Genomic DNA, 10,882 nt, shown 5'->3' with positions numbered 1-10,882 from the left:
TAAGACTGTAGTGGATCAGCGTTGTTACGCAGAGCTTTCTTAGTGAAAAGACAGATGGATTGTCGTGGTGTCCCATCAAGGCCCCATCATGCTAATTACTGTACAAATAAGTAATTTAAAAACAGTCCTTGTGCCAGAGAGCTTACAGTTTTCTTTTGACACAAGATGCGACACAGAGGCACGTGGGGGGTGGGAAGATTGAAAGCCTGATGCATTTCTATACACTCTCTGTTTCAGCATTTCAATACCATGAGACTGAACTGCTTTCCAAGCTTCTCTCTCTAGGTTTGAACCCTGATCTCTCTCTATTTTTTGGAGTCACTGAATTCGAATCCAGGATCCAAACACTGCTCAAGCACTTGACATTCAGAAGGGGGAAATATTCACATTGACGTGATTTGAAATGACAGCAATTTAGAGTAGAGACTACAGTTGATGAGAGAGTGAAGATCCAGATCTCACAGAAGGGAAAGAGAACATCTAGTTACAAACTGTGGATGGCATTCAGTGGAGAAGACCTTTCTCTCACATGGTAAGTGTCAAGCAGAATTCTGCATTCAATTCTGTTTTCTTCATGTAATGATCAATTGGAAAAGAGCTGTGCTAATCAGAAGATACGCTTTCTGGGAAGCACACCCGTTCTGTTCTTACAGGATACCTTCCACTGCAAGTACCAGACCTCAAAACAGCCCAGAGAAAAAACCTCTCTGATCCAAGCAATTTAAATTCAATGAATGTGATTTGGCTTGCAGTTAGTTCCCTAGGAAGTAATGAAAGAGGTAATTAAAGACTGGACAACTACCTTAAGTAAAACATTATTCATTAGAGCAAAAGCATTTTAGAGAAACTCTTTTCAGGCAGTGAAAGCCAGCTCCATGCCTGTCTGTGCATCACTATGGCTGCCCTCTTCCAGAGCAGGGAATGAGGCATCTTTCTGAACGTCCCACCACAGTCTGCTTGTCCCATATGCCTGAGGAGGAGCAGACTTGAGTTAACACATGGAAAAATCAGGGAGGTGGTAGGATTTTCCTGCTCTCTCTCCTCTCCACCAGCATTACTCCCTGCTTGCAAACAGCAGTCCTCCCAGCTTTGCTCACCTTTTCTCCTATGCCATCCTGAAACACCTGCCCTGAACTTTCTTCTGTAAAAACAGTGGTTAAAAAAAAAAAAAGGCTGAAATTGTTGTTTAGATATGATGGCTCTTGCCTGAAGAAAGTGGATTACCCCGGTTAAAAGATCTGTGGAGTGCTGGGAGGACAAGGAGAGGGTGGAAAAGGGTCATAAAAGGAGAGCCTTTGAAAAGGGAATTTGATTAGCACCTTGCTTTTGAGAAAGCAAAAAATATTACCAACTTCAAGAAGAGTGTGTCCCAGGCTTTAATGGACAGTTCTCCAACGATAACAACAGAGCAGGTAGTAAATTGCTTCTCTGAATTGAAGTGGAACAACATTTGCTATTCAGTCAAGGAACTGTGCATTTTATAAGATCCTAAAAGTGGTTTCTCAGGAAAAAATAACAATTCAAAATATCCAAAACCACTTTAAGTAAATTTACCAAGGTGATGATAAATAGCAGCATAACTATATCTGTGCACATATCAGTGCACCCATCACTACAGTATTATTAAAATTTATGGGGGGTGTCTAACTACATCTCTCTATCGTGGGTTTGAACACGTCCTTGCTTACCCAACGTTTGTCCCTGAACAATGGGTTTGTAGTCTGAGTTGAGGTGAGCTGTACTGATACTAGCTTCATTTGCAGCATACAGTTTTGACTCTTACAGCTGATTTCATACTGCATCCTGCTTTACCATCTTATAGCATGTGCTAACTAGAACAGTGACTTGGAACCAGGCTGTGTTTCACTCTACCACCAATTATTATTTCTGTCCTTACCATGTGCTTTGTTATCTGCACATGAAGCTTCAGGGACCCATGGAACCTTACAAGAAGCAAACATCACTGTAGACCTTTGTGAAGAAGTCTATATAACTACGAATTAAACCAGTGCAGTCAGCCTCCATGTCAATTTTTTGTTTTGTTTTCAGTCTTCCATTCTCAGTAGTTGATGGTAAATCATTTTTATTTGTAAACGCTGATCCTTAGTTGAGATAAAATAATCTGACAGTGGAAAATTCACATGTTCGACACCTCAGTCAACCATAGGAAAGAAAATACTTGCTGTATTACCCTGCGGAATGAGATGGGAGTTAAGGATGCTCCCTTGCTGATAGGATACCCTAAAAGCTATTTTGTTGAGGCACTGATACTATACTCTAATCGATGTGAATGGGACTGCCAATGCATACAAGGACTACTGGGTAAGCACAGGCTTTGCAGGGAGGAATTGGTGTTATTGTCTTTTGCAGCATTTGTAGGAGGCAGCTGTCATTGTTGCAGGTTCTTATAGCTCAAAGCTTTGTGGGTGATTGTGGTTCCCCTGTCTCTACCTTGAGTTGAAGCTGATTGCAGGAGTGACTGCACCTTGGGAGGTAGTGGCCTGTCAACCACCACGCTGTGCTTTTAATTTCACCAAGAGGCATCATGAGTAACCAGGAAATAGATCAGGTTTTCAGTGTTGTAACTGTGGGACTGCTTCATCACTGCAAGACAAGTGCAACCATGCAATGAAAACACAGTTAATATCCTCTAACAATTCCCCAGGTGCATGTTTTTCTTCAAGACTATAGATTGTTAACACATTGACAAAGTGCTACATGTGAAGACTGTGAAAAAGGAAGAGAAGACAAGAAAATTATTAATGTTTCAAATCAATTAAGCTATCATGAAAATTGGTAATCTTTCCCAATTCTTTTGCCATTACTGCTGGCTGACTCCGTCACTGCAATATTATTAAGAACATTTTTTAAGTGGGACAAATGTCAGCAAGAAATAATTCATGTAGAGTTGATCTTGCCTTAGGGTAGTAAGAAGGACCAGGTGACATCTTGAGATCCTTTCCAGACTAGTTTGTCTTCTAAAACATTTTGAAAATCTGCTCTCTCAGATCAGCAGTGATTTGCATTCATTTTGCATGGGTGGAAATGAATACACCAGCTTCTTGCAATAGAGGAGTCAGTCCCTATTGCATACAGATCAGGCCCATTTTTAGCTACTAGGACTCAAGATATTCAAACACCTGAAAACTATCTGACTTCGATGTCATGTATACTGCTTTGCAGATTTTTAATGAGAAAATCTTGTATTTGGTATATTCTGGATCTAGAAACTAATTGATGAGTAAGCTTAAAACAGTCACTAAAATATTCTTCCTGTAGCTCAATGTTATTTTCATTCTGCCCATTTAAATTCTTTCTTCTTCCAGCTTTCTTAGCATTTCAATTACAGTTCATCTTGAATAGCTAAGAAGGAAATACTTTTACAGAAGACTAAATTGTCATTTCCTTGGTGTAAAATATTTTTTCTCTTCTTGAGCAAACACAAGCCTAACAAAGACCTTTGTTATTTTTCCTGTATTCTGTCTGGTGAGATGATATTTTAGGATTAACTTTCATTAAGCTTTTACATAAACAGAAAAAAAATCGTATATAAATTCTTCATAAGCTATTAATCATTTACATGCTGACCTTAAAAATTCTTTAAAACATCTCTACATGTGAACATTAGAAAAAAAAATGGTACACAGAATAATACCAAACAGTAGTAATGACTCAGAACAAGCTGACTGGCTAGTTTAGTTTTTGTTTTAATTTGTGTGGCATTTTTCTTCTCTGTTTACAAGGTCTTAGTACTGCCACCTTGGACCTTCATTTAGAAAACAGTCATAATCCAGCCAAGACTGAATAAATAGCATGACCTCAGAACTGCTCATAACACTCATGTGGACTAAGAAGTGGTTTTCAAATTCATTAGAAAGTGTTTTTCTAAACAGAATCAGTGACATGATGTACAAGCTGTTAGATTTTCAGAGATAAATTGGATAGTAGGAAAAGGTTTCCCAAGAATAGATTAACTGAGGTGTGGGTCTGCGTGTGTTTATGAAACTTTGCTGTTGAGTATGGAGGCTGTCGCAACAGTATAGGGACATATGGACTTATTCCCTCAGGTATGAAGGTGCAAGAAGTTGATAGCAAGCACCAGTAGCTGAAACCACTGTTTGGGATTATACTCCAAGCATAAATTGTGTAATTGTACTCTGGGTAATTGCATGTTACCATGTTATAGCCTAGGAAGAACTCAAGGGCTGAATGATTGATATTATTATCTACTCTTTTGTTTTCTTCATGGCCACTGTGCAGAACAATTACCCTGCATAAAACCTGCCAAAGATAGGGAGAAACCTGCCCTTTCTTTTCAGGCTTCCTCTGAACCTACCCTTCCATTACAAAGCTATTTTGCATGGTGATGTTATGTCTAAAACCCAAAACAGAAGTGCTTTGCTTTTCTAGCTAGACACCCAATCCAGACAATCAAATAAATCTTTTATTTATCTTGATGTTAAACTGGATTTCTGTGGAAAAAAAAAAATCACCTGCCTTGAACGTTTGATTTATGAACAGATCCTTACTCAGCTTAGGAAATTTTCATCAAATGAGACAATGTTTACTGGGGAGACACAGTGTATGATGGAGGTTTTGCACAGGGAATGACAGAGTTGCCTGGAAGTTTATGAAAATGCAGATACTGAGCTATCAGCATGCTTGATTAATTAACACTTGTTTATATGCTGGTTCTTTCAGGCTTGTTTCAACAACCCAGAACTGATTCTAATAAAATCCCTTTGCGGGTTCTTTTTCCTTCCACACACTTAACTCATGATTGCAAAAATCATTACCACTTTTGATTATAATCTTTAATTAGCAGGAAAATATATGTGTTGAATTATTTAGTTGGTGTTCATTTTCATCATCACATTTTGACAGCTTTTGCATTAATAAACCTTTTGTACACCCACAGACCCTGGATAGCCTTGGACTGAGTTGCTTAAGGACTTCTGTTAAACACTTTGCGTTCCAAAGACCTTAAAACACGGTGTGCTACTGAGGGTTTTTCAATCCCAGGTGAGTTTCCTGATCTCTCGTTTGTCTCTTCTACTCACTTTATAGCTTAATGAATCATTAAAAGCTTTTCTTCTGAGTGGAACCAGTTCAAAAGGAGAGGAGGAGATAACATCTCTGCACAGCCTGTCATGCGAGAGTGCTTGTGTGGCTTGAGGCCAAATTCATCACTTGTCTGCTGCATGGCCTTCTGGGTTGGTTCTGGAGGTACTCAATTGTTTTTCCATGGGTAAAAACTTTGAATATAGCTTGTCCTTAATGATGTTCTCAAAGGAGCCTTTATCTGCCTCACAGAAGTGCCCCAGCAACTCTGCTTGACCCAGCATCCCTTGTGTCTTAAATCTGCATTTCTCGTGAGTGGATAAAGTGGCTCAAAGTGCTCTCTAAAGGGCCCCAGTATCCCTGGGCCAAGGCCTTTGGGGCTGGAGATATGAGAAGTTAAGGGTACCCTATGGGTTTATCCGGCTCTTATAAAGTGAAGATCATATTATATAATGAGCTTCAAATGGGAAGACACCTGCTTTCCTGCCTGTAACCTTGTTAGACTTAGAGGAGGTCCCTGCATGTGGAAGTCACCATCATGTGGTAAAAAAAAGCCTCTTTGACTGGACCCCTTGTTATTTAAGAATGCTGCAGTCCCTATTTCTGCATCTCCAAGGTCGTTATCTGAGTTGGCACATAAGGCTGAGTACAGCTGCCAGTGAACTGGGATCACTGAAGTTCTATGTCACTGTCTGAAGCTATCAGGATTTTAAGCGGTGGATAAGATGGTAAGGTCTGGGTTTTGTCTGATTATTGCATTTTTATGATTTTCTACACAATTTGATGAAATTACAGTATTCATAATTGTAAGCATTGTGGGTAAGTATTTATGCGTGCATGTAATTTACCAACTTTAATGAATAAATAAGCACCTAACTGCTGTGGCAAGAGATGCTCCCCAAAACTTTGAATAATAATAAATAATACTGCCACAGTGGAGTGCTCAGACTGGAACAATTGCCCCATGTGTCATTACACCCATACAATAAACCATTTAAAACTGTTTTAAATGCTTTCTGCCATCACTGGTGGTGGTATAATAATTTTATATGGTTCATTTGCTGCAGTACTTAATTTTCTTTAGTGCTTCTGGAAGGAGTGATTATTATCAGAAAAAATGACTATAGCTGTAAGACTTAGAAACTATAAGACTGTGTTATTACATGTTCAGTTTCCATCAGGAATTTCTCAATCCATATCAAACAGGTTTGCAGTGTTTGCAGTGGAATGTCACTGTTCAACCCATCGCATTTTTCAGCTTAAAAACCTTGTAGTTTGGTTCTGTTCATCATTGTTCCTTCTGTTGTATGCTGTGCACAAATGTGCTACAGACAAGGCGGGTGAATTCATGGGTTATGTGCCATGGTACATTAGACATGTGGAGTTAGTCCTATGCCTGCATTAGCCATGTCCAGGGCTCCTGCCCACTTGACATCATTACTGACACTACTCTCTGTGCCTCTGGCTTTAGCACTGTCACCCCCTGGGAATGTAGTAATGAGAAATTACAATTTCCTCTGAAAAGTTTCCTTTTGACATTGTGGGACTAACTCCTCCAAAATATTGACCAAAAAAAATATTTTTTTTTACGTTTAGTTTTTTCAAATGAAATTCAGCCACTCATTCGAGGTAACAGTATCCATTTAGATTTACACTAGACTTTAACAGCTGCACTCGAAATACTAATTCAGTTCGATGCTTCGCACTGTCCCTACATTGCAATGTCTGCAACTGAATACAAAAGCATGAGTATTGATTGAAAAAGTAACATAGATAATACATAATCTGTGTAAGTTGAAAAAAATTCCTAGAGCCATATTGCTTTTTGAGGCATTCTTGAAGACAAGATGCTGCATCTCAAGGACTTATCTTCAGACTTGCTTCTTGGCAAATTAATCTTTTCAATTGCTTTTCCTTGCTTGTCAAATTTTTATGCCGGTCTTTTCAGTAAATGAGTTGTTTATACATATCACCCTTCAGTTAGCTTTAAGTAGATGTTTAAACTGTGTTACTATTTCATTTTTTTAAAGGGACTTGCAAGTCTGGCAACTCCATAGGGGTAGAAAGGCTTAAAACAGTATTACTCACAGCAGAAATGATTAAAGGAAGGCTCTTCAGAGTGCACTTGTGTGTTCAAAGTGTGGGTGTCATTATGTTTATTGAGATGGCTGTTAACAAAGCATCAGAAACACAGAAACAGTGAGCATCCTTATGGCCTTTTCTAGTGCCTGTTGCCCTCTGTGAGCACTCAAAAACCAGCCAGGAGCCTGGGGAGTGAAGGCAACATCCGATCAGATCCATTTCATGGACAAGTGCAGTACTTTGTTTTGAAAAAGCAAAAATCAGTGAGCATGAAGAAGAACCATTCCTAAACCTACACCTGCAACCTGAGCAGCAAGTAAATACTTTGCCTGACAAGCAGATGAGCAGCAGGAAAGCAGGAAGCCTGGCGTCAACGCTGAGCAGTGTGAGAAACAGAGGGCCTTCTGCTGGAGGAGCTAACAGAGCTAAGAGGTGAGACGAGGTTTTTGCTTGGACTGTGCCACTCTGTTTGCTTGTGTATGGGTCCTGAGAGGGAGACTTAGCATTTCTGGGTAGCATTTCTGCTCCTACTCTGATGCTGACTCTGAATAGCCACACACTAGGTCCATCAGCTCAGTCCGTCATCTCCCCATCTCACAGGGAAATAAAGGATCCTCAGAGCACTGCCCTCCACCTTGCACATCACATAGGCAGAGTCCCCTCAAAAAAGCCAGGAGAAAGGTTAGGGCTTGGCGCGAGCCCTTTGCCTGCGGTGCTGCGGCCGTGCAGCAGTGCTGAGGCTGGAGCTGCTCTGTGCCCAGGAGCTGTGCACCCCTGGCCTCAGCTTGGCAGGCTGCCTGGCTCCTTCAGCCATGCTGCCACAGACCCAGAGAAGGCTTTTTGCTGTTCCAGCAGAGAAGCTGACAAAGCAAATGTGCCTGGCATCCTTCTGGGCTCGAAGGAAGAGCGGGCTGCCTAATGGCCATGCTTTCCAAGGGCTCTCCTGCTGCTTGTGATGTGTTGTCCTTGGCTGCTGCATGCCGGGAGGAGGAGCTGGGGAGGCGGAGGGAAAGAAGACCAGTTAATGTGAAGTTAATGGAAAGCAGGGCAGGGAAAATGAGATTGGAGGAGGAAGATAAGAAGGGATCTCCTGGGTCAGGGAGTACACTGCTGAGATAGGCAAACAAAGTGCAGATCGATTAATTAAAATGGGAGTAATTAAAAACAAGTTAATTGAAGATTAATTGATTGATAAGTAGTTACATAATTTGTATGCACTATAATTAGATTAATTGATTAATTAGAAACAACATCTATTTGTTAAAACATAATCAAATTTTAGGTCTTGGTGGTGAGTTTGCTCTCACTGATTTTTGTTGTTGTTGTTCATTCCTCTCTCTTGCCTCATAACTGCAAACTTTAAAAAACTCTGGGTAAATTAATTCATGGCCATATTAAGCTGGTTTATTCTTGTTCCCATTTAGAGAGGAGTGCGTGTGTGGCCCGACTCAGTGTGGCAGCTCTGCCAGCTGTGCTTTGTGATTGTGTCCGATATCTTGGTAGGTGTTTCCAGGCCATGAATGCCTGCCCTAAAACACTTTGCAGCATTTGACCTGCCAGTGTGTGAGTAGCAAGATCTCATTTATTCAGCTGGCATGTGGGGCCCTGAGCGTATCCATTGTCATTTGCAAGATATTTCATGGTGGCAGTAATTACTGTAATCTGTCCCTTCGGTAGGAGGCTTAAAGCCTACTCTTTCCTTTGGCATGGCTGATCTAACTGCAGAATAAGTCACGTGTTAACAGCTGGACTGAAAACCGCCCACAGATGTTGCTTAATAGGAGCCTGAGTAAGTCCACCCACTGCTGGTACATTTAGTCCTCCTAGAACAGGCAGGTGTATAATCTAGGAAATTTTCCAGTTCAGCCCTTGGAGACATGAATCATTAATGCTAAGTGCAAAGAAACAAGGTCCTTTTTACCCATGGGGGTGAAAGAAAAAGACCATAAACACAGAAAAAAAATGGTAGGACATCTGTGAGGAAGCAACCAGTTTTTCTTTATGCCAAGGCTAGCTGTTGGCTTTCAGTATAAGAAATAACACAGTGGTCTCTCCCCATACTCTGATTTTTTCATGTGTTACCTAGAGCATTCACAGTGCTAGTAGACTGGGGTCAGAGGCATCAGGCTGTGAATCAGCTGAAATAGTCATGGACTTCTGCTGCTGGTGGTTCTGGGAAGCGTGCTTACACAGCTCACTTCTGTAGCTGAACTGCTCTAGTTTTCCTTCAGGGAAACAAGCTCATGGACTCACCTGGGGTCTGCATGGCTCTGAGGAGCGGTGGCAGCCATGGAGGGTCCCTGCTTGGACCCTTTGCCTTCCTATCACACCCTATCACAGTGGGACAGCCCTGGCTTTCCCTGCCATGAGGGCTGCAGGAGCACAGCACTCAGGGTAGGTGAATTTAGTTGAATGTGTGGGCTGGGCATCATCCTTACTACAAAACACAAAACAAAAAGAGGTCCATTGGCCTATTTTCAGGAAATAAGAGGCTTCTAGGACAGAGCCCAAGAAAGGTATTCACACATGAAGTCCTGTGTATTCCCATAGCACTGACATAGTGCTGTGAATGGCTAAGTAAATAATAGCCTGAGAAAAAAGAAAAACCTACTTTTATTCTCTTCAGCAGTTTTTCTCATTGTCTTCTGGACCTTTTCCAAAATTGTAGTATTTTGTAAAGGTAGACTGGCTCGAGCCTCAAACGAGTGGTTTGGCAATGGGGAGAAGGGGAGAGAGTCCTGGAACACCCATCCCAAACCTCAGCTTTGAGTGAGGACTTTCATGGCCATTAGCACAAGGACCCTTTTTGGTGGTACTGGAACATCACCTGACTAGGGTGACCTCAGTGAACCAGATTCTTTTGCCCATTGCAAACCATAATTTTCTCCTCTATATCCAGCAGTTTAGTTTTGCTCTAAACTGTCTGAGTCTGTGGCTCCAGACCATCTCCACTTCAGTTCTCTCTCACTTCGTATTTTGTTCTTAATCAAAAAAAGTATTTATTCTTACTTAAAAAAAGAAAAGAAATCAACTTCATTTAAAGAAAGAAACAGTAAGAAAAGGATTTTTCAGTTTTGAGCACTGTGATTTACAAGAGAGATGACAGGGTGTGGAGCTGCTGCCTGGTCCCTGCAAGGTATGTATAATGCAATTAGTCACAGGGCAACATAAATAGACACTTCTGAATTGTAAGCACTTCTGTGACTAGCAGACATGCTGCTGCCTAATCTGGGAAAAGTGCACTTTTTTCTGGGGTTTACAAAACAGCTGGCAACACCTCTAGAAAGTTCTGCTTTTGCCCAGAGCTCTTAGTTACGGAGCCATGAGTTTCACGTGACCTTAATCAAGAGCTGAGTTAGCCATGCATTTTGATGTGACTGTTGACTTCTTAAGGACATTAGTTGTGTTTTAGTTTCTTATCTATTTTTTTTGGACTGAATATCCTTGCCCTGGAAAAACTGAAAACAAAAATCTCTTGTTACGTTTTTAAAGACAAAATCAAAATCCTCTCGGGAATGAGTTGTTTTCAGTTCTCTTGGTTTGGTAAACTGCTTTGGAAGATTCGTCCAACGACTTCTGACTGTTATTTGTCAAACAAATGGGAGAATATTAACTCCTGCCCTGAGACATTTTTGGGACTTGGCATAGGGTTGCTGGGAAATATCCAAAAAGAACCAACAGCAGTTGATTGAAAACAGAATTACATTATATTACATTGGGAAAAAAAAAATCACCAAAA

The sequence above is a fragment of the Anser cygnoides genome, chromosome 7 (assembly GCF_040182565.1).
Source record: "Anser cygnoides isolate HZ-2024a breed goose chromosome 7, Taihu_goose_T2T_genome, whole genome shotgun sequence".
Classification (NCBI taxonomy): Eukaryota; Metazoa; Chordata; class Aves; order Anseriformes; family Anatidae; genus Anser; species Anser cygnoides.
Note: the sequence above shows the minus strand (reverse complement) of the source record.